General features: G+C 47.9%; 1 protein-coding gene across 2 annotated transcripts in view; it reads left to right on the forward strand.

The window, feature by feature from the left end:
* FANCM (FA complementation group M) overlaps positions 1 to 21,629 on the forward strand; it is an 861,212-nt gene that overhangs the window by 151,406 nt on the left and 688,177 nt on the right. The gene's annotated exons all lie outside the window — the stretch shown is intronic.

Genomic DNA, 21,629 nt, shown 5'->3' on the forward strand with positions numbered 1-21,629 from the left:
GCTCCGGCCATGACAGTGTCACCTCATACCTCTCTGTTAACTCCCCTTTCCGGCGCGGTGCCGACACCCCTGTTTGTTCCTTGCTATTTTTATGACCCTATGCTCTTTGTGTGTTTGGCCCACGAAACGATTGGTCAGCTGGCAGCCACTACCGTGTAACGTTCACAGGAGGAGTGTTTTTTTCTTCCAGGTAGAATATAACTCGATACTACACAATATTGGATGGTGTTTAAGCCACCGCAAAATACATATATAAAAAAAAGTAGACCATGTATTATTTTTGCATCCATTTGTAAAACCAGCGAGAGCTCCTAAAGAGGAGTGGCGGGCAGCTAACTGACTGGATTTTCTTTTTTTTTTACTAACAGTTATACTTTTACTTTATTTTTGCCTACTGTAGTTGAAGAAGTCTTGAAACAATTACGTGATTTTTTTTTTGTTCTACCAGCAAGTTAGCAGCTCTCAGCTCCGGTGTCAAAAGTAAGGGGATGTATATACCATTTTTACAAACATATCACACGTTCCTTGAAAACTTTTTTCCAAGTGTTGAACAGAATACACTCTGTCAGTCTTCTATCAGCCACAGGAAAAGGAAATAGCTTACGTTACAAGAATGATGACTTCCATGAAGAGGGGTGTTCTAAGATGTTGTGCCATTGCTCACAATTTTTGCTAGTTTTTAATTGGACTTGTTTGCATGTGTTGACGTGGCTGAGTGGGAAACAAATCGTTTTCTCTTTTATTGCAGAAGCAACCTTTCAAATATGTGTTCCTGCTATCCATGGGAGTTGGAAATTATGTAAAACATGCTATTTCTGTGAGAAGGGCTGTGGTTAGGCTGCGACTCGAGATTTCTTCTTCTTACAACATTTAACAGTTTAACAGTAGCACTCTACCGCCCCCACTCTACCGCCCTCACTCTACCACCCTCACTCTACCTCTCTACCGCCCTCACGCTAGCACTCTACTGCCCTCACTCTACAACTCTACCACTACCACTCTACCGCCCTCACTCTACCACTCTACTGCCCTCACGCCCTCACTCTACTGCCCTCTACCGCCCTCACTTTACCACTCTACCGCCCTCACGTTACCACTCTACTGCCCTCACACCACCGCACTCACTCTACCACTCTACTGCCCTCACTCTACCACTCTACCGCCCTCACTCTACCACCCTCACTTTACCCATCTACCGCCCTCACTCTACCACCCTCTCTCTACCACTCTACCGCCCTCACTCTACCACCCTCACTCTACCGCCCTCACTCTACCACCCTCACTCTACCACTCTACCGCCCTCTCTCTACCACTCTACCGCCCTCTCTCTACCACTCTGCCGCCCTCACTCTACCACTCTGCCGCCCTCACTCTACCACCCTGTCTCTACCGCCCTGTCTCTACCGCCCTGTCTCTACCGCCCTGTCTATACCGCCCTGTCTCTACCGCCCTGTCTCTACCGCCCTGTCTCTACCACCCTGTCTCTACCGACGTCACTCTCTCTACCTCCTTCACTCTCTCTACCGCCTTCACTCTCTCTACCGCCTTCAATCTCTCTACCACCCTCACTCTCTCTACCGCCCTCACTCTCTCTACCGCCCTCACTCTCTCTACCGCCCTCACTCTCTCTACCGCCCTCACTCTCTCTATCGCCCTCACTCTCTCTATCGCCCTCACTCTCTCTATCGCCCTCACTCTCTCTATCGCCCTCACTCTCTCTATCGCCCTCACTCTCTCTATCGCCCTCACTCTCTCTATCGCCCTCACTCTCTCTATCGCCCTCACTCTCTCTATCGCCCTCACTCTCTCTATCGCCCTCACTCTCTCTATCGCCCTCACTCTCTCTATCGCCCTCACTCTCTCTATCGCCCTCACTCTCTCTATCGCCCTCACTCTCTCTATCGCCCTCACTCTCTCTATCGCCCTCACTCTCTCTATCGCCCTCACTCTCTCTATCGCCCTCACTCTCTCTATCGCCCTCCCTCTCTCTATCGCCCTCCCTCCCTCTCTCTATCGCCCTCCCTCCCTCTCTCTATCGCCCTCCCTCCCTCTCTCTATCGCCCTCCCTCCCTCTATCTATCGCCCTCCCTCTATCGCCCTCCCTCTATCTATCGCCCTCCCTCTATCTATCGCCCTCCCTCTATCTATCGCCCTCCCTCCCTCTATCTATCACCCTCCCTCCCTCTATCACCCTCCCTCCCTCTATCACCCTCCCTCCCTCTATCTATTGCACTCCCTCCCTCTATCTATCGCACTCACTCCCTCTATCTATCGCACTCCCTCCCTCTATCTATCGCACTCCCTCCCTCTATCTATCACCCTCCCTCCCTCTATCTATCACCCTCCCTCCCTCTATTACCCTCCCTCCCTCTATCACCCTCCCTCCCTCTATCTATTGCACTCCCTCCCTCTATCTATTGCACTCCCTCCCTCTATCTATCGCACTCCCTCCCTCTATCGCACTCACTCCCTCTATCTATCGCCCTCCCTCTATCTATCGCACTCCCTCCCTCTATCTATCGCACTCCCTCCCTCTATCTATCGCACTCCCTCCCTCTATCTATCGCCCTCCCTCTATCTATCGCACTCCCTCTATCTATCGCACTCCCTCTATCTATTGCACTCCCTCCCTCTATCGCACTCACTCCCTCCCTCTATCGCACTCACTCCCTCCCTCCCTCTATCGCACTCACTCCCTCTATCTATCGCCCTCCCTCTATCTATCGCACTCCCTCCCTCTATCTATCGCACTCCCTCCCTCTATCTATCGCACTCCCTCCCTCTATCTATCGCACTCCCTCCCTCTATCTATCGCCCTACCTCTAGCTATCGCACTCCCTCCCTCTATCGCACTCACTCCCTCCCTCTATCGCACTCACTCCCTCCCTCTATCGCACTCACTCCCTCCCTCTATCACCCTCCCTCCCTCTATCTATTGCACTCCCTCCCTCTATCTATCGCACTCCCTCCCTCTATCTATCGCACTCCCTCCCTCTATCTATCGCACTCACTCTATCTATCGCATCACCACAGCCTTACTCAGCACCACCACAGCATCACTCAGGGGCACAACATCACTATGCGCTACCACAGCATCACTGAACACCACAGCATCACTCGTCGCCACCACAGCATCACTCGTCGCCACCACAGCATCACTCGTCGCCACCACAGCATCACTCGTCGCCACCACAGCATCACTCGTCGCCACCACAGCATCACTCGTCGCCACCACAACAGCACTCGGCGCCACCACAACATCAATCTGTGCAACCATTCAACAACTGGTTCAAATATGTTCTCTCAATGTTTCAAGCTTTATTACAAATGTCACAAAAATATGTTAATATTTCACTTCAGTTCTTGGATTTTCGTCACAATAAAATACACTGAACATATTCGTCACAAAAGTTATTTACAAAAGTTTACACTATTGCCTTTTATCAATTACAATAACTTTTATTTAAGTAAAAAATGAAAAGTCACGTAAATACAACACATATTGCATTACAAATGCTATAGGTGTCACATTTGCGAAAGTTAAAACTATTGGAATTGTAAATGACAAAGCTATTAATTTAGCTATTTTCAAAACCAACACATAAATACAAAATTTGTCATTTACAATACCAATAGCTCAAACTTTCCTAATGCGAGACCTATTGCATTGCAAATGCTTGTTTAAGTATGGGTGTGATTTGGCATAGTTGGAAGAAGTCCGGTTCATGTCCTGAGGAGAACAATGTGTTGATGATTTTTGTCCGTTCGGGGAGGTAAGGGGAGTTTGTCGTTTGATGATGTTGATGTCAAGAGACCTGGGGGAACACTGGGTGGCAGGAAATTTGTTTCAGCACAGTGATCCCACAACTTTCCCACAAACAAATTTGGGAAAAATTTGATTATTTTTTTTCCAGCTACATTTTAGGTTTGCAGGGTATTCTGGTTAGGAAAACGTTGTGTGGGTTCGGTAGGTTTCCTACGATGTCCGCCGAGCTCGGGCCCAAAACCCAGGTGAATCCCCCCTTGCAAAGCCAGGTCGTTATGTTATAGGTAATTTTTATGTCTCCACAATAGTTTTGGGCCCTTGCCTGTCACTGGTACTTGTCCCACCCACACGAGTGTGGTACCATTTTTAACAGGAGACCTGGGGTGGGGTGGGGTGGAAGCTGGATTGTAGGAAAAGTGTGGTTTTTTGATACCAGAAGATTATGCCTCCGTAATGCAAGGAAAATGTGTGACCTTAGTCACATTTTGAGGTTTGCATGGCATTGTGAGTAAAAAATGTTGGTGGGATCTATGAGAGGCACACCACTCAGTACTCCCCATTTTTATGTTTGCAAAAATATCTAAAGTTGGTAGATTTTCCCTAGACACAAACTACACCTTAGCACAGAAAGACCAGACAAATATGACTGCCTATCCATCGGTTCCTCAAATACACACACATACTGGTTGAATTTGGTAAGAGGGTGAGTGAAAGCTTCAAAATGTATATTTTAGATTTCACTAAAAGGAAATGCACTGTTAATAAATAAAATGTTAATAAATAAATGTTTTAAAGCCTGAACCAGTGACTAACAGTTCGTGAGCTGTACAGCCACAGCAAGGCACCAACCTCTTTACAGGCCATTCACACACCTTTCATACATGACACACCCAAGACCATTCACACTGCCAGTCACGGGCCCAGCACATGACAAAATTCACATCAACAGACCGCGCTATTCAAGCGTCCTTCACTTTCATACGCCCACATGCCTGGCAAAGCAATCACACTGGCTGGCAGTTGACCTAGTGTGTGCAGTGGCGTTTGGGTAGCAAAGTGTGTGATGACCAGCAGGAGGTCACTACTCTCACACTACCAGCCAAGCGCCAGTCCACGCATACCGCCGGCCAATCACCAGTCCACGCACACCACCAGAGAAACTCCAGTCCATGCTCACAGTCATCAGTTTTTTTTCAACAAGAAATAAAACACAAACCAATTGTAAAATAGATACAATACTATAACTACAAACACAACAGCAGTAACTAAAGACATCATTCTAATGCCACCCGTGAAACTGATCAACTAATAAAAAACCATACAGACTAGGCAGTACACTATTAGACGCATGGTTGCTCCCAAAAACTCTTCTGAGTGTTATACAATCTAAAACATGTGGGCACACATAGCCCAGGATTAGAAGGACAATCAGCACAGTGAATACAAGCCTCCTTCCGCATACCTCTTCGCCAAACAGACTATACATCTCTTACAGGGATTGTATTTTGTTTGGACACGGGAGGAATTAAATCGAGAAAGTGGGGATCTTTTCAATCTAGCCACATCCTCCACTACTCCAACTCTAGGCACACTTTCCTGTTCCACTACAACAAGGCTCCGCTTCACTGACTCCTGAAACTGAACAAAAGTCATCCTTGACGCTGGAGAACACTTCCTGAACATTACAAAAGCATTAAAAGTAGCTAAGTTGAAGAGATGGATGGGAAACTTCTTATACCAAATGTAAGCCTTATGAACAGCAGTGTAAGGTTCTAACATATGATCTACTCTATCAACACCATGTGCTTATTGTAGTCTACAATGTACACAGGTTTGTGCACCTCAGCAACCTGACCCCAAACAGTCACAGGTGAAGTACTGTCATCATGGATGGTAGTCAGCATGTACACATCTCTCCTGCCCACAAATTTCACAGCTAGCAGTTCATCATTACGCAAGGCACTGCACTGTCCCCTCTAAAGCTTTTTGCAATCAGGCTCTTTTGGATAACCTATACAGGTAGAGCAGATTGTGCCACAAGCAAGAGTGTCCACTTTAAACAATTTCTTGAACAGTTGCACAGCAGTGTACAAGGTATGCTGACCTTTGTTTAAAAATTCCTCTAGCAAGTTCCCACACAGTTTTCTCTAAAACTCGTAAAGTGGACGGACAACCAGGGGGGTCAATAGTAGAGTACCTACCAGTGTACACCCGGAAATTATAGACCTATCCTGTCCTACTCTCAGACAACATATGCATCTTAATTCCATAAATTGCCCTCTTGCTATGAATGCACTGCCTAAAAACCAAACAGCCCTTGAACAGGCCCAAAGAATTATTAACAGCTATTTCTTTCCCTGGAGTATAGATCTCCGGAAATTGATCTGCAAAGTGATTAAGGACAGGCTGAATCTTAAAAAGATGGTCACAGTCAGGATGATCTAGTGGCAACCCCGAAGCATTATCAACAAAATGCAGCATCTGAAACAAAAGTAATTACCGATCATGACTCATAATTGCAGGAAATATGTCTGTTGCCATTAAAGGAACTGTTAGACCAATATTAAGCCAGGGACGGCTTCCTTATCGAGCCCATCAAATCAGTTAAACCCCAAAACTTCATCTTATTAAGATTTGTGGAAGTCCACTGGGTAGCTCTAGAGCTGGCCTAAGTCTGGCACTGTTGTCCCTCAAATACAATTCAGCATACAAATTAGTCTGTACAACAATCTCAGCTAAAAATACATCATCCATAAACAACTGAAAAAACTGTAAAGGCAAAATATTTTCACAATTCACTCTACACCCAGCATCACCACTAAAGGTAGGCCACACTGGCTGCACCATGTTTGGATCAATCCAGAGTCCAACACTACCAGTGGGAAGCCTCGCAGCCCCAGGCTGCAATCTAGATGCCTCTTGCTCCATCATGGATACATCAGTGTCTTCCTCTAAAACGGGCACTTCATCCGCACGGAGAGTAGCTTCATTTGCACTGAGAGTAGCTTCATCATCAGATGATTCCTCGTGGACAGAAAACTCACACCCAGAATTCCAGCGCCGGGACACCTCCGTCGAAGGTAGCTGCGCGCTTTACAAACTTCTACATCAAATGAATAATAAATAATCTTGCACTTCCTCCTCTACCTCAGATGCACTGTCGGTCTCATAATAATGGTCAGAGGAAGATTCAAAAAGCATACCAGCCACCTGCTGAGCAGTAATTCTGCGGCTAGCCATAGTCCTTACTAATAAAGGTAACTTGTCAAACAAGTCAACAACAACAAACACTTTGTAAAATAAGTAATAAACAAATTGTGGCTTTATCACAAATACCTAAATACTCCAAAACGATACCACTCACTGCCAGAAGCAGCTAGACTCACCACCACCTACTCTGCACAGTCACAGCAAAGACCAACAATATTCCACAAAAAAAAGAAAATTACACATAAGACAACGCAAAACACATTAGCAAAACACATCGCAAAGAATTTCACGTTCAAAACACAAACTAAATTTGCTTCTATTATGACACCACTTACAATATATGTATTCATTTTTTTTTTAAAGTAATTTTTATTGTAGACATACAGCGCACAGACCAGGATATACATATAATTGGCGGCATCATGATTCACAAATGTCAGCTTTTCTCTGAGTTGTATACACAGCCAATGAGCCCACAACCGGAGGTCAGGCGGCGATGAAATAAGTGTTCTGGGTAGCGTCTGGTTTCAGTGTGGCTAATCAGTTCCAATCGTTTTTAGTTGTGTATGTCTACTTTTTCGCCCTAACTTATCTACTCTATAGAGAACCTCCCCCCTACCCCCACCCCAACTCGCTCCGACCTCCTCCACCTCCCCCTCCCCCCCTCCACCATCCGCCCGAGGGTCCCACGGTGTTGTGTATCAGGGTGCACTATATGGCCTGTCAGTTATAAAGTATGCGTTCCTCCCAATTGTGTCTGAGTGCCGTTCCCGTGTGTGCTAAGGGATTCTTCCTCTTCCGTGAGCATAGTGTCCCTAAGGGCTTGTACCATCACCTCCCATGCCGTGGCTGTCTCTAATGCTCTGGGATCAGGGTTCCTGCTCGCTAGCTGGTATCTATGCGTGCTGTCGCATGCCGCCCACTTCAGGAACTCATTATACCACTTCCTGTACGTCGGGGCAGTTTTCGCCTTCCATTGTCTAGTAATCTCCCTTTTGGCTATCATCAACCCCATATCCACGAATTTGCTGGAAAGTTTGTTTTTGGGCGTATGGGGGAACCAGTGCAGTAGGCAGACCGCCGCGTCGAAATCAATGACCCTTTCCGTCACTTCGCCCAGGGTCTCTCCTATGGCCCGCCAGTACTCCCGTAGGGCCTGACAAGACCACAGCATGTGCTCCAGTTCCACCCCGTCCGTCTTACAACGCGGGCACTCCGATACTGCCACCCCAAAGTATGTCTTGATTCTGCCTGGGGTCATATAGGCCCTGTGCAGTATATAATAATGGATGAGTTGAAATCTCGCGTTCCTTGTGCTGTTACGTGCTCGCCGCACCAGCTGGGCCCAGGTCGTATCGGGAATGTCTTTCCCCAAATCCATTTCCCACTTAGCTTTAAGCGTCGTGAGGGGCGCCAGGTTTTCACGGAGCATTCTCGAGTATAGACAGGTCACCGCCTTGATGGTCCCCGCCGCTATCATGGTATACTGACAGACCATAGATGTCTCGGGTTCTGCCAGCCCACCCCCCCATTGCGCTTGCATTGCTCTAACCACCGCCGAGTGTAAAAGAAACCCTCCGCGCGGTAGGTCAAAGCGGTCTAGGAGGTCCTGGTACGGCAGGAGCGTTCCGTTCTCATAGAGATCCCCCACCACCTGCAGACCCGCCATCTCCCATCGCTGCAGACTAGACCAATCGCCCCCATGGGGTAGCGCCGGTAGCATGCCCAGGGGAATTTCCGGGGCGTATGGGTGTTTAATACCCGCCCGTCGCTGAGAGCGGTTCCAGGAAAGTTGGAATGTTCGCTGCTCCATCGTTAAGTCTCGGGCGGCGATTTTCTGCTGGAGGGTTATGTAAGCCAAGACATGTCTCGGCGTGCCTCTGTCCGCCTCGTGGTCAGGTCCCCTGTACACTCTCGCCACCTCTTGAGTGAATATCTGAAGTTGGGCTGCCAGATAATATACCTCAAAGTCCGGCACCGCCAGCCCACCCTCATCTTTAGGACGGGTCAGCGTCGCCAGAGCTACCCTGCATCTGCCCGCCCCCCACAAAAATTAAGTCAGCTGGGACTTAAGTTGGCGGAAGAAAGAGCTGGGGATCCAAATCAGGAGTGTCCGGAAGTAATATAACAATCTCGGTAGAGCCACCATCTTCAACAGGGATATGCGGCCGGCGACGGATAACGGTAGCGTTGCCCAAAAGGCCATGCTGACCCTCAGGGCACGCATACAGCGCCCCACATTGCCTTCGAACAGGTTGTCTAAATATTTAATACAGGTCGGTTCCCAGTTCAACGCAGGGCGGTGGTCAGGCCGAGCGACATCCTTCTGTAGTGGAAATACACTAGTCTTCACCCAATTGACCTTCAGGCCAGAGACTACCCCAAATCGCTCCAACAATCCTTCTGCCCCCTCTAGCGCTGTAGAGTCGTTTTCCAGGAATAGTAGCAAATCGTCGGTATACAGTGAAATAAACTGCTGGCCGTCTCTACTCTCTATCCCTCGAAGTGTCTGCCCGTTCGGGCCTCAGCAGCCAGTGGTTCAATCGCCAGTGCGAACAATAAGGGGGATAAGGAGCAGCCCTGACGAGTGCCCCTCTCCACCGGGTATTGCTGTGAAACTAGAGGCCCTATCCTTACTCTTGCCACCGCCTCCGAGTATAGTACCTTTGTACACTTAATGTAGCCTTCTCCAAGACCAAAGCGGGCCATAACCTTATATAGGTAGTCCCACTCCAGACTGTCGAAGGCCTTTTCAATGTCCACTGATAGAACCAGGGGGCCCGAGCCATTGTCTTCGCACTCTCCAGTAGCCGTACGAGCCTCTTAATGTTAATGGTCGTATTCCGAGCTGGGATGAAACCGTTTTGATCCACGTGAACTAATCCGGGCATATGCTGCAGGAGTCTAGCCGCCAAGATGGAGCTCAGGATTTTATAGTCCGCAGTGAGCATAGATAGCGGCCTGTAAGATGAAGGAGCGCCGCTGTCTCTACCCGGCTTCAGGAGTGGTATCACCAGCGCCTCCCGCATTGATTGTGGTAGGCGGCCCACCGTCATAGCTTCCTTGTATATTACCTGGAGCCTCTGCGCTAGGATGTCTACATATTTACTATAGAATTCGATGGGCAGGCCGTCTAGTCCTGGCGTTTTGTTGCGAGCCATCCGTTTGATCGCCCCCCTGATCTCTCCCAGTGTGATGTCGCCCCCCAGATCTTTCGCCTGTTCCTCTTCAAGCTGGGGTAGCTGAAGGCCAGACAGGAAAGCCTCAATCGCGCTCTCACGGTCCCCCTGCCCGCTTCTGTATAGGACTGTGTAGTATTTTTGAAAACCTTCCAATATCTCCTTCTGAGTGTAACAGGTGTGGCCCTCCCCGTCTTCCAGTGATAGAATAGGGGAGCAGCACTTCGTGGGGTCCGCCAGCCACGCTAAAAGCGTGCTAGCTTTGTCTCCCTCTACATGGGCTCTAAGCATATATGCACGGTGGTCGAAAGCACGTAGGCGTTCAACCTCCGCCGCCACTGCCTCCCGAGCCACGCATACCTCTTCCTGGAGCTCGGGGCGACCGGGACGCCTCGTCTCCGCTTCGCGCAACTTAGTGTCTGCTTTGGTCACATCATCCAGCAACACCCGTCTCGTACCCACATACTTAGTTATGCATTGGCCCCTTATCACTACTTTAAATGCATCCCATTCCCTCGCTCTGGTGGATGTTGTCCCCTCATTATCCGCGAAATATTGGGTTATTCCGTCCTCTAGTGCCGCGTGGAAAAGCGGGTCCTCCAGTGTCCCCGGCCTCAATTTCCAAGTCGACACCAGGGGTATTTCGGTCGTCCAGGCTAAATTAATAAGAAGTGGGTTATGATCCGAGATTGTCCTCGAGAGGTACTCCGACCTGGTTGCGGACGACAATACATCCTGTGAGCACAACATCGCATCGAGCCGGACATGCAGGTCGTGCAGGCTAGAGAAATATGAGTAGTCGCGGGTCTCTGGGTGGTGTGCTCTCCAGATATCCGTTAGCCCCCAACTCTCTTGCCATTCCTGTCTGCCTTTCGTGAGTCTATGCACCGGGGAGTCCCTAAGTGGCGGATGGGATCTGTCTAAGTCTGTGTCTGCTATGGAGTTGAAGTCTCCGCCCACCAACACCGTGTCCGCTAGGAATTGTGCCAGTGTCCCCGACAACCCCGTTAGAAATACCATCTGATCCGTATTTGGGGCGTATACGCTGCTTAGAGTGATACCCCTACCCCTCAGCTTGCCTTCTACCACCACATATCTCCCCTCAGGGTCCACTAGGTGTCGTGTCGGTGTAAAAGGTGTCCCCGCCCTAATCCAAATCAGTGTCCCCCTAGCATAGGCTGAGTAGGAAGTGTGGAAGACCCGCCCTCTCCATCTCTTCTGGAGAGCCGCCCCTTCCTGCTTTGTAAGATGCTTTTCCTATAGGAGTGCAATATGGACTCCCCTCCTAATTAAGTAGGCGTGTACTTTATGCCTCCGTTGCATCGTATGAAGTCCCCGCACATTCCAGGTCATGCACTTCAACAAACCTACATTAGCCATTGTCCCGGAAAGCGTTTCGGTGTAGCACATCACATTGCAGGCCCCCGCGGATGGTGTCCCCCCCCCCAACTCCCTCAATAACATAAATCAGTACATCGCTCTGCGCTCTCCATTGCCAAACGTGGAAGTTACCCCCCAACAAAGTCCCCCCCCCCCTCACCCCCCCAGAACAGGCCCCAATATTTAACTATTAGTTCCCATCCAAACTAAGCAACTTCCCCAAACTGTGTTGCTGTAACACGGTCGTAACCGTGGCTGCCTTAAGGGCCAATAGAGCGCGGCCTAGGCCAAAAGGGGGCCACGCGTGTACCCCCCCCCCCCGCACTCCCGGTGAATCCCCATCATGTATACCAAGCATGCAACCCAAATTGCAAGCCCCGATCATCTCACTGCCATCAACGGGATCAATGCCAGCTGGAAGTTGAGTGTTCAGGATAGCGTCAGATGACTGTGGTGTCACCAGCGGGCCTTTAGCTCCATGGAAGCCTGATACATCTGAGTCCGAGCCCAAGGCAGAGGCATGAGTCTCAGTGTCCGTGTTCTGTTTAGAGTGGGAGCCTCCAGATCTCGACAACGTTCCTGCCGCCTGAAGCGCCGCTTTCCTTTCAGCCTCCGTTTGTGTAGCCGTCGGTTTCTTAGCGCCTCGCCGCCCTTTGCGCAGTCTCGGCGATTTTCTGAGGCCCGTTTTCGCCTTGTCTCGTTCTCGCTCCCTCTCCTCTTGTGCCTTGGCTCCATCAGTGCCCGCTTTATACGTGTCCCACCATTCCCACGCTTCCGCCGCCGTGGCAAAAAAGTGTGTCCTTTCATCCACCACCACTTTAAGTTTCGCTGGGAAGAGCAGGGAGTATGATATTCCTTCCATCCGGAGTTCTTTTTTGAGCGATAGGAAGGAGGCCCGCAGCCGCTGCGTCTCGAAAGTGAAGTCGAGATACAGGGTCACTCTGTTGTTCGCCACCTGAAAAGGGCCAGTATCCCGAGCCCTCTGCAATAACAGGTCCCTGTCCTTATAATGCAGCAGTTTGGCGATAATCGGCCTCGGGGGTAAACCGGGTTTCGGTGGTCCTGATGGAACTCTGTGAGCTCGCTCTATAGCAAAGAAGGATGATAGGCCCTCCGGCGCCACTACTGTGCCGAGCCAGGTCTCAAGGAATTCCACCATATCCTCCCCCTCCTCCTTCTCTGGAACCCCTACGATACGGACGTTGCTGCGCCGACTTCTATTTTCCGCATCCTCCGCTCGCCTCTCTAGGACTTGGATCCGATCAAGGGCATTTGTTAATTTGCTCTCAATAGTCTTGTGCGAGGGCACCAGGTCCTGCAGAGCACCCTCCACGTCCTTAACCCTATCCTTAAGTTTATCGTGGTCCGCTCGCAATAGACCAAGTCCCGAGGCCACTTGTGCGATGTCTTGCCGCAACGTGTCCTGCGTGGAGGCTATGGCTTCCAGGATACGGGTTTGTAGCTGCTGCAGCTCCGAGGGCTCCTCCAGGTCGCCGTCCGCCATGTTCGAGGCCGTCGCTCCCTCGGCCTTCCCCTTCGGCTTCACCATATCGGGCCGTCGCCTCTCTCAGGGACGTTAGTATCGCTTATTCGGCTCCTGGTATCACCATTACAGTTCAGAGCTAGGCCGAAGGTCCACGTTGTCCTCGCTCCTCTCAATCCAGGCCGCTCCCGAGCCAGTAACCAAGTCGCTGGGTCGTTCCAGGCCCGTGACGCACTGTGGGCTCCAGTGATCACGTGGGCCAAAGTCAGCAGCTGGATCGTCTTTCTAGGCAGCCCAGCGCCAGTATTCCGCTTCGTTGTCTCTAGCCTTCGCCGGCCGGTAGATTACACTGCATCAGTCATCATCCTTCTACTGGGCTCCATTTACCAGCCTTCACCGCCATCTTGTCCATCTTTAGCTCTCGGACTGGCGGGCGCGGTGTGCAGGTCCTCTGTCCAGCGCTCGCTCTGATCCACCCCCAGTTCACCAATAGTCACTCAGTGGTAATGTCGGATTATGGGGTCCGGATCCAACAGGAGGATCGGCTTCCCGTTCGGTCCGTACGTTTTCACACCTCGGCCGCCATTTTGATGAGCGCCTTTGTCTCGCATCGATTACAGACGATTCGCTGTTCTGGCATCACAAGATCTCCAGTCTGCTCCGCTAGTGGCTCTTTACTTGCCCTCCATCGTCCTCCAGCAGATCCCCCTCCTTTTCTGGTGTTATCGCAGGGTTTTTAGCGACGATTTTCAGGATGTTTGTGGGGATCGGGCGCGGAGCTCCGGGCTCACGCCGCCATTCCCTCCGGCGTCCAAGCCACGTCCCCTACAACATATTTATTCATGCATAACTGAAATACTTATTTGGAGTAAACACAACAAAATAAAATTCTTACCGAATACATGCAACTACACAAACTGCAGATCAGCTACTGCTGAAGCCGCAAACCAGAATCAAAAACTTTGCACTAGAATAAAAAAAGAAATATAAACATTACAATCCCATTTGCAAATAATGTACCAATCCACACACAATCCACCAGTCAAGCCGAGGGGCAGGTGGGCGTAAAAGCATAAGGCTAATCTGCCCCCGGGTGGCAGATACAAAGTATTCACCACTGTAAAGGGGGGGGCGACTTGGCCCAAGGGACCACTCCCCAACACCAACATGTAAAAAATAAAAACTGGTGTCTAGTGGCTTTTGCCCCCCCTTGGGGACAGATGGGCCTAAAAACATATTTCCGATCTGCCCTCAAAGGGGGCAGAAGTTACCAGAATAATCAACCCATAAAGGGACGCGACCCTTGCCCAGGGGGCCGCTCCCCAACATAAACAAAAACAGAAATCCCTGGTGGCCTAGTGGGGCACACAAAACAAAAATCTGCCGATCTGGCCCCCAAGGAGGCAGAAACGGGCAAACAAATTGCTCCTCAAAGGGTAGCGACCCTCGCCCAAGGAGCCGCTCATCGCAGACATCAGAATACTAAAATAATATATATCCCTTGTGTCTAGTGGGCTTTCCTGCTGCATGATCGTGCCCCATGCGCGATAGTGAAGCAGGAATGCTCAAAAGAGACATCTGAGGAAAGGAAACCCCTTTCCTTTCCTCCAATGCTACTTTTTGTTAAATCCCTCCCTCCCTGAGGAGAAACTTACCTCTTCCCTTTCCGACGCGCTGGACGCAAATTGCTTCCGCTCGTCAGGTACCATCTAATGGCGTTGGTGCGCGGTGCGTGCTGACATTAGATGACGTGGAGGGGGCACGGGGTCAGCGAAAATGCATCCGCTACCCTCCCCAGTGGGGGCAACATGAAGGACGGCCCACAGGGTTGCCAGAGCTTCCCCCGTGGTTGTTGCTAGGAAGGCCAGGAACCATCCAACACACATGCCCACTGTGATGTGGGAAGGCTCATAGCCGTCCCGTGCACGGAAGTGGTTAATACTGGGTTGGGTAAATGTTCGGTCAATACCTAAACACGCGCTATCTTTTGCACAGATATCAATATAGACAGCCTCTTCCTTACTGAGACGTGGCTCCAGCCAGAGTCAGACCCTGAGATATGCCATGCAATTCCTCCTGGTTTAACATTATAGTATAATGTCAGCTTTGGGAATATAGGAGGAGGCATTGAAGTTGTTGTCGAAATAATTTTCAGTGTAGCTCCTACCCTATTCAGAACCTCAAAGGTGCTTAGGGTCTGGGTTTTTGTATTTCTCTTACCCCCCCCCAACCTTCTTTTTCAGGGCTGTTGGTGTATTGCTCTCCTGGCCCTGCTACAGACTTCTTAGTATCATGGGAAGCGCATTAAGCATGGTGGCCTTTGTAGTGGAGGCACTCAGGTCTCTAGAGATTCCGGGACCCAGTGCCCTGCTTTGCGAGCAATTTTAGGGCAGGATGGCAGTGGATCGTGGAGTTTGGAGGGGAGTGTCGCAGGAAACAGACGAGTCCTCTGCTTCTACTCCTGACTCCGAAGGTTCCCTCTCGCATGTCACACCCAGCCCATCCAGCAACATCTTCTGATGCAAAAATGGTTTACTGTAAGCTGTGATATTTAGTTGAGAATGTGTTATTAATGTGTAGGTGGTGTTGTATTACGTGTGAGATTGGTGTATGTTGCTGTGTATGGGTGGCGAGAAGTGCGGCGGGGGGGCAACCAGGCAGACACAACCCCCAAAGTGTTGTATGGATGGTGACTGCGCGATGTTGTGTGCTTGTTATCTGGTTTAGTTGGTGAGTACAACTCTTCTTGTCCTGGAGTTGGGAATTTAAGTTATGTTTTTTTAAGGTTTAGATGCACGAAGGCCCCTACCCACCAGTACATGTCCGTGCTAAAGTCACCCGGAGATCCCCCCTATAGACTGGCAATCAGCCCTCCCGCCCCCATTACTAGTCTGTTATTGCTTAGTTATTCTATGGCGACGCCTTGAAATATAATTTTATAAGCTTGAATGTGTAGGGACATAGCAGTATGTGAAATGCTGCGAAGTCCATTCACACCTAAAGAGACGGGCAACTCTCTCCTACAGGAGACCCACATTGTCTCTTCTGAAAGAGAGACCCCGCGCAAAAAGATGACGGGACAGTTATATGCCCACCTCGTACTTTGCCTTCATCAGAGGGGTTCTGATATGGGTCCGCCCTGGGGTAACCTTCCAAAAAAAACATACAAATTGATTGACCCCCTGTGGGTGGTATCAGGCTGCTTGGCAGGCCAGGACCTGACCATAGTGGGGATTCTGTGCACCTATTACAGACCAGGGAGGGTTCCTCACAAATTTGCCCAGAATCTTGGCCCCATAGGAGGCAACTTTAAATGTATTGCAGACCCTGTCCTTGATAGATATCATCTGCCATTGCCGGACTCTTCGGTCCACCGACTTGCTCGGCTATTTTTAAATTGGCAACAAAGGTGACGGCTAGTGGATTCATGGAGAGGCACATTCCCTGACTCAAGGGATTACCTTCCTGTGCCCCACTCCCTCCCCCCCCTCCTCCACCCCCCCCCCCCCCCTCCTCCACCCCCTCCCCCCCCCTCCTCCCGAATGTGCACAGCGAGGTCTGGAATGTGGAGTATCTATAAAGGATGGTCTACAATCTCCGCAAAAACTTCTGTTTAGAAGTAACCTGTAGTTCTGGGGAAGTCCGTGTCCGGTCCTAATCATTTCACATACAGGAATAATGTTGGTCATCCCTTTTATGACTCTTTTTTTACCTAACTTATTTATTTATTTGCACTATGCACTTTCCGAAGCTGAACCCTTGTCTTCAGCCTAGAATTACTCACCGAGACTTTTGTTTTTAAACAATGTATGGGATCCTCCTATCATTCATGTACGCCAACAATGTTTATACTGATTTCCTTATCTCTTTTAATTTCATGTAATTGTGTCCTGATGCAATCTTTTAAATGCATTTGTATGTATTGTGCTGGTACTTTTTAGGTCATATTGACCGAAATAAAGTTTATTGAACTGAACATAATCTGGTCTTGTTTTCATTGGGCTAGAATAGAGAGCATCCCCAGATACTAGACGGGCGCTTGCGGGTGGAGTCCTTAGAGGGTCCTGTTTTCTTGCACACCATTGGAGACGTTGTAAAGGACTGCTTCCTAGATTATGAGGCCTCAACTGCGTCCCCATAGCAGAAACTGCGGAAGTGAGTCTCACCCTGGTGAGAGACATTGAGGTGCGTGAAAGGGAGCTTCGTACGTCTCAATGTCCATTGCTTCTATTGATGCCCAAGTTGATGCACACACATCAATCTGGATTCATCCTGGGACACAACACAGCGCATAATATCCAGATGCTCCTCATAATTCTGGAAGCAGAAATAGAGGGTAAGAATAAAGCAGTGATCGATTGCCATCGAAAAAGCTTTCAGCAGTCTTTGTTGGAATTGTCTTTAACAGGTCTTAACTCAAATGGGTTGGCTCCTGGGTTTGGTCAGTGTACCAAACTCTTGTATTTTCCACCCACTGCCTTAGTCCGGACTTGAAGACATATTTTGGTGGCCTATGTGGTGGGAACAGGTGTGCGACAGGGCTGTCCCCTCTCCCCATTGTTATTTGCAGTTGTGTTTAAGCTGCTTGCCTAGTGGCGCTAGGGCTGGGGGGACTGGATATACAGGGCATTTAGCACTATTCTGCCCTCTATTCAAATGACCTTTTATTGCTCCTTGAATATCATTAAAATTCTGTTTAAAAACAAAAACGTACTAAAAAACACGATGAACTTTAGGTATTCTAATCTGACTGTTAAAGGTGATTTTAACCTGTTTGTGGATGTGTCTGTTGATAAAGCAGGTAGGACCTCGGTGGAAGCCTGTCAGGCTTTTTCCCTACCCCGATTCATCAAGCATCGATCCTACCAAAGTGGTCATGTATTGGATCTTATCTTTTCTGATCTTCCACTTTGTGTTGAAGCTCCTCTTTTGTTAATTTGGTCTGCTAATTATTTGTTATTCCTTTTTGCTGGCAGAGGGAAATCTGGAATTTTTAGCTTTTCCCTCAAGATCCATTGGAAGTTAAGCTTTGGTCTAAAATCAATGGAAATATTTGCACGCTTCTCTGGTATCTACTCAGCTGGCTTTTTCTGGTCATATGGATGATGATTCCACACTTTTTACCAATTGGTTGCAGGAGACTGTTACTCTGGCTGTCCGTACCAAGTACTTTTATCCTAAACCCAAAAGGCCCCTTGGTTCTAGTCAGATTTCTGCTAAGGAAAAACAAACCAAACATTGAGAGAGACATTGGTACAGAGACTATAGTTATATCTGCAAGATCGGTTATAAACTTGCTTTGAAGGAATATCATGTGGAATTAATTTTACCAAACGTTCTTTCAATACTCCCATTTTGCCTCCGCTAAATAAGAGGTTTTTAAACTAGTCAAATACTTTTTGCAGCTGGCTGCCTGCATTCCTCCTATTAATTCCTTTGAGTGGTGTAAGCAAATAACCTCTATTTTTGAGGACAAAATATTGTGTGTCCAAAGTGGGCGTGCGACCACTAAGGAAGTCAGTAAGCCCATGACTGATGCAAATTTGCACTAATGCCCATTTTGTCCTGTTTCTTGAACAACTTTTGTCTGATACCTCTTATGAAGGTCCAGTCAACCTTACTGCATTGCTGCTCAGGCTCTCCTTTGGACCCTATTCCATCTTCGCTTTTCAGGCCCCGGTGTGAATTGAACTCCTAAACCTCTACTTGGAGGCCTGCTCTGTTCCTGCTTATTGGAAAAATGGCAAATTAATTTCTCGCCTGAAGAAACCCTCTGCTAATCTGTCCTTTTTCTCCAGTTATTAACCTATTTTGTTACTACCATGGCTACAAAAATATTGGAGAAATGAGTTAGTACTCAATTATATAGATACCTGAAAACCAACAAACTACTTCACTATACTCAGTCAGGTTTCCGTCCGCAGCAGAGTCCACCCTTTTGAAAGTGACTGAAACTATCAAATTTGCACTCAATGAGGTGAATAGTGTGGTCTTTCTGCTCGATCTATCTGCTGCTTTTGGTATCTTCTCCCACCAAATGCTTTAACAGTGGATGACAGATATAGGCATATGGGGCCCAGGCCTGGCTCTGGCTCAAGTCTTTCTTTGAATGGAGATCACAAGAAGAGCTCTAGGTGGCCCCCATTTGAATAAGGCTCATGTTTGTAGTTCCACAGGGTTCCTCTTTTAGCCCTACCCATTAATCTGGCCCTGTTAGTGTCTCTCGTTGGATCTCATGGAGAGGCTACCATATCGTACGCAGATGATACGCAGTTGCTTCTTAATTTTGATAATTTCTGTGCAAACTTCTCTCCTTTGCTGCTTGTTTGAAGGATGCTTTACTTTGGAGAAACGCCCTTCAATGTAACACTGAAAAGACTGTGGTTCTCTTATTTGACCAAGCAAGAGATTTGTAGACCAATTTTAGCTGACCGCAAGATATTCCTTCTCTTCCCTCCCCGGTAAAGACAGCTAAAAACCTGGGAATTCTAATCGATGCCAAAAACACTCAGATTGGGTCAGTGTTTGGCACTGTTTATGATCTCCTGCGTTGTTTGTGGAAATTCCTGGATTTCTTCCCAGTTGAAATGTGGAGGATAGTTGTCCATGCTTTGATTACCTCCAGGTTGGATTATTCTGAATGTCTTTACATTGGTTTGCCAGACTATTTGATCCAAAAACTACAGATTGTTCAAAATACAGCATCCCAGCCTATGATGGGCCTATCAAGAGGCAACTCTGCCTCTGCTGTGCTGCATGACCTGCACTGTGTACCTATTAAATAAAGGATAATATTTAAAGTTTAATCTTCATGTATCATGGCTTCTAAAGTCGAGGCCCTTTTTACTCGGAGAGAATCTCTCACTATAACCCCTTCAGAGTTTTGAGGTCTGCATCGTCTTTGTTAGTTCAGATTCCAAAATCCTGTTTGATTAGAGCTGGTGGTTGCTCTTTCTCTGTTCGGTGGGCAGGACTTGGAACACACTCCAGCTATTTGTGTTCCATTCAATGCGGAACAGTTCAGGAAAGAATTAAAAACACTTATTTGCGTAAAATCTACAAAATGGTGCTGGCTGACCTTCAGAATTCCTCTGGGACACTCCTTGGAGTGGGCGTAAGCTGTATAAAGGTAAAAAAACAAATGTAATCAGTATCCACAAAATCTGTCTCCATTTCCTCTTCCAAGTGGCCACATCGCCACTCTCTTTAATCATACCGAGCAGCTTATGTTGATTGCAGTAACCTACTACTCATTGCTCATTTCTATCACTCTACAGAGTTCTAAACTTTGCCCAGGAAGCCTTGATAACCTTCTCAGCCACACTCATTATCTCTGTAATCGTACACAGTCGGCTGGTTATCAATAGAGAAAAGAACTACACACAAGTACCCATTTTTTTGTATTCAAAGGTATAGACTGTCTTTCCCCTAACTAGCTAGCTGGAGTGCTGGATAAATATGCACCCTCATACCACCTTCACTCACCTATCAAAACCTCTAGTCTGCCCGCAGCCTCCAGATATTGCTTCACGTTTCTTCTCATTCCGTTTACTTAAACCTTACCTCATGAATAAGCGCCATCTCTTCCTTTAAAAGCTACCTGCAAGTCTTTTGGACCTCACCACTATTCCCTATTCTAAATGTGTAAGTATCTATTTGTTTATCGCGACCTTCCACTGAGACGTGTTTTTTTGGCCGATTATTTTCTAGATTCTATGCATCTTGCCCACAAACATCTATCTGCCTACTACCCAAATTTTCTATGAGATTATGTACGGTCTCTGTTGTAAAGCATGTCTTGTTGAAGTGTTGATTTTGTGCCCAATAAATAACTGAGTATGATTCAAATATAAAGATGCTCATCTGGAAATGAGCTGTCAAATCATGGAACTTCGTTAATCCCATTACAGCAGGCTTTATCAGATTTTTTGAAAAATGTCTACTAGTTATGAGGTGCTAGTTTCAACCAAGCTAGTGTCTGAGAGTGCCCATTTAAATGTGAGAAAGTACTATCTGGTTCTTGATTCCCCCTTCTTCTGCATCTGAGATGACAGGACCATGGCAGTCTGTCCCAGAAAAGGCCTTGTGCTCAGGCGGCTTGAAATTCATGTCCATATCAAGCATGTCAACATATTGCTTCTCTTGCAGTACAGGAGACGATACTGTGAGATTTGCTGTAAGGGTTTGCCTAAAAATCCAGTCAGATAGTTTGTCACATTTGTTTAAATTTCACTTTTAAGTCTGCCTTTGATTTTAGAACACCAGCACTGCTTATGAACTGCATCACTTGCAGTTCTAGAATATCCACTAACCCTATGTTTAACTAGTAAAATACCTGTAAATGTATTTCTGTTACAATTGTGCAACATTAGAGGACGTAGAATTCTCCAATGTACCTAGATAATTGTTTGCCCTATATTAAAGGTAAATATGCTTGTGTAAATTAAAATTCCGCTTTAGCACTACTGGCATGTTTGTGTGTACAGTACCACCCATAAAACGTCTTGTAAATGAAATACTTCTTTAAACTTCTGTGAGGTGTGGCTACTAGCCCCTTTCCAGCAGGAAAAAGTAGTCGTCCATCAGTTACACAATTTGTCGGGATCTGGAG

This window comes from Lissotriton vulgaris, chromosome 9 (assembly GCF_964263255.1).
Source record: "Lissotriton vulgaris chromosome 9, aLisVul1.2, whole genome shotgun sequence".
Lineage (NCBI taxonomy): Eukaryota > Metazoa > Chordata > Amphibia > Caudata > Salamandridae > Lissotriton > Lissotriton vulgaris.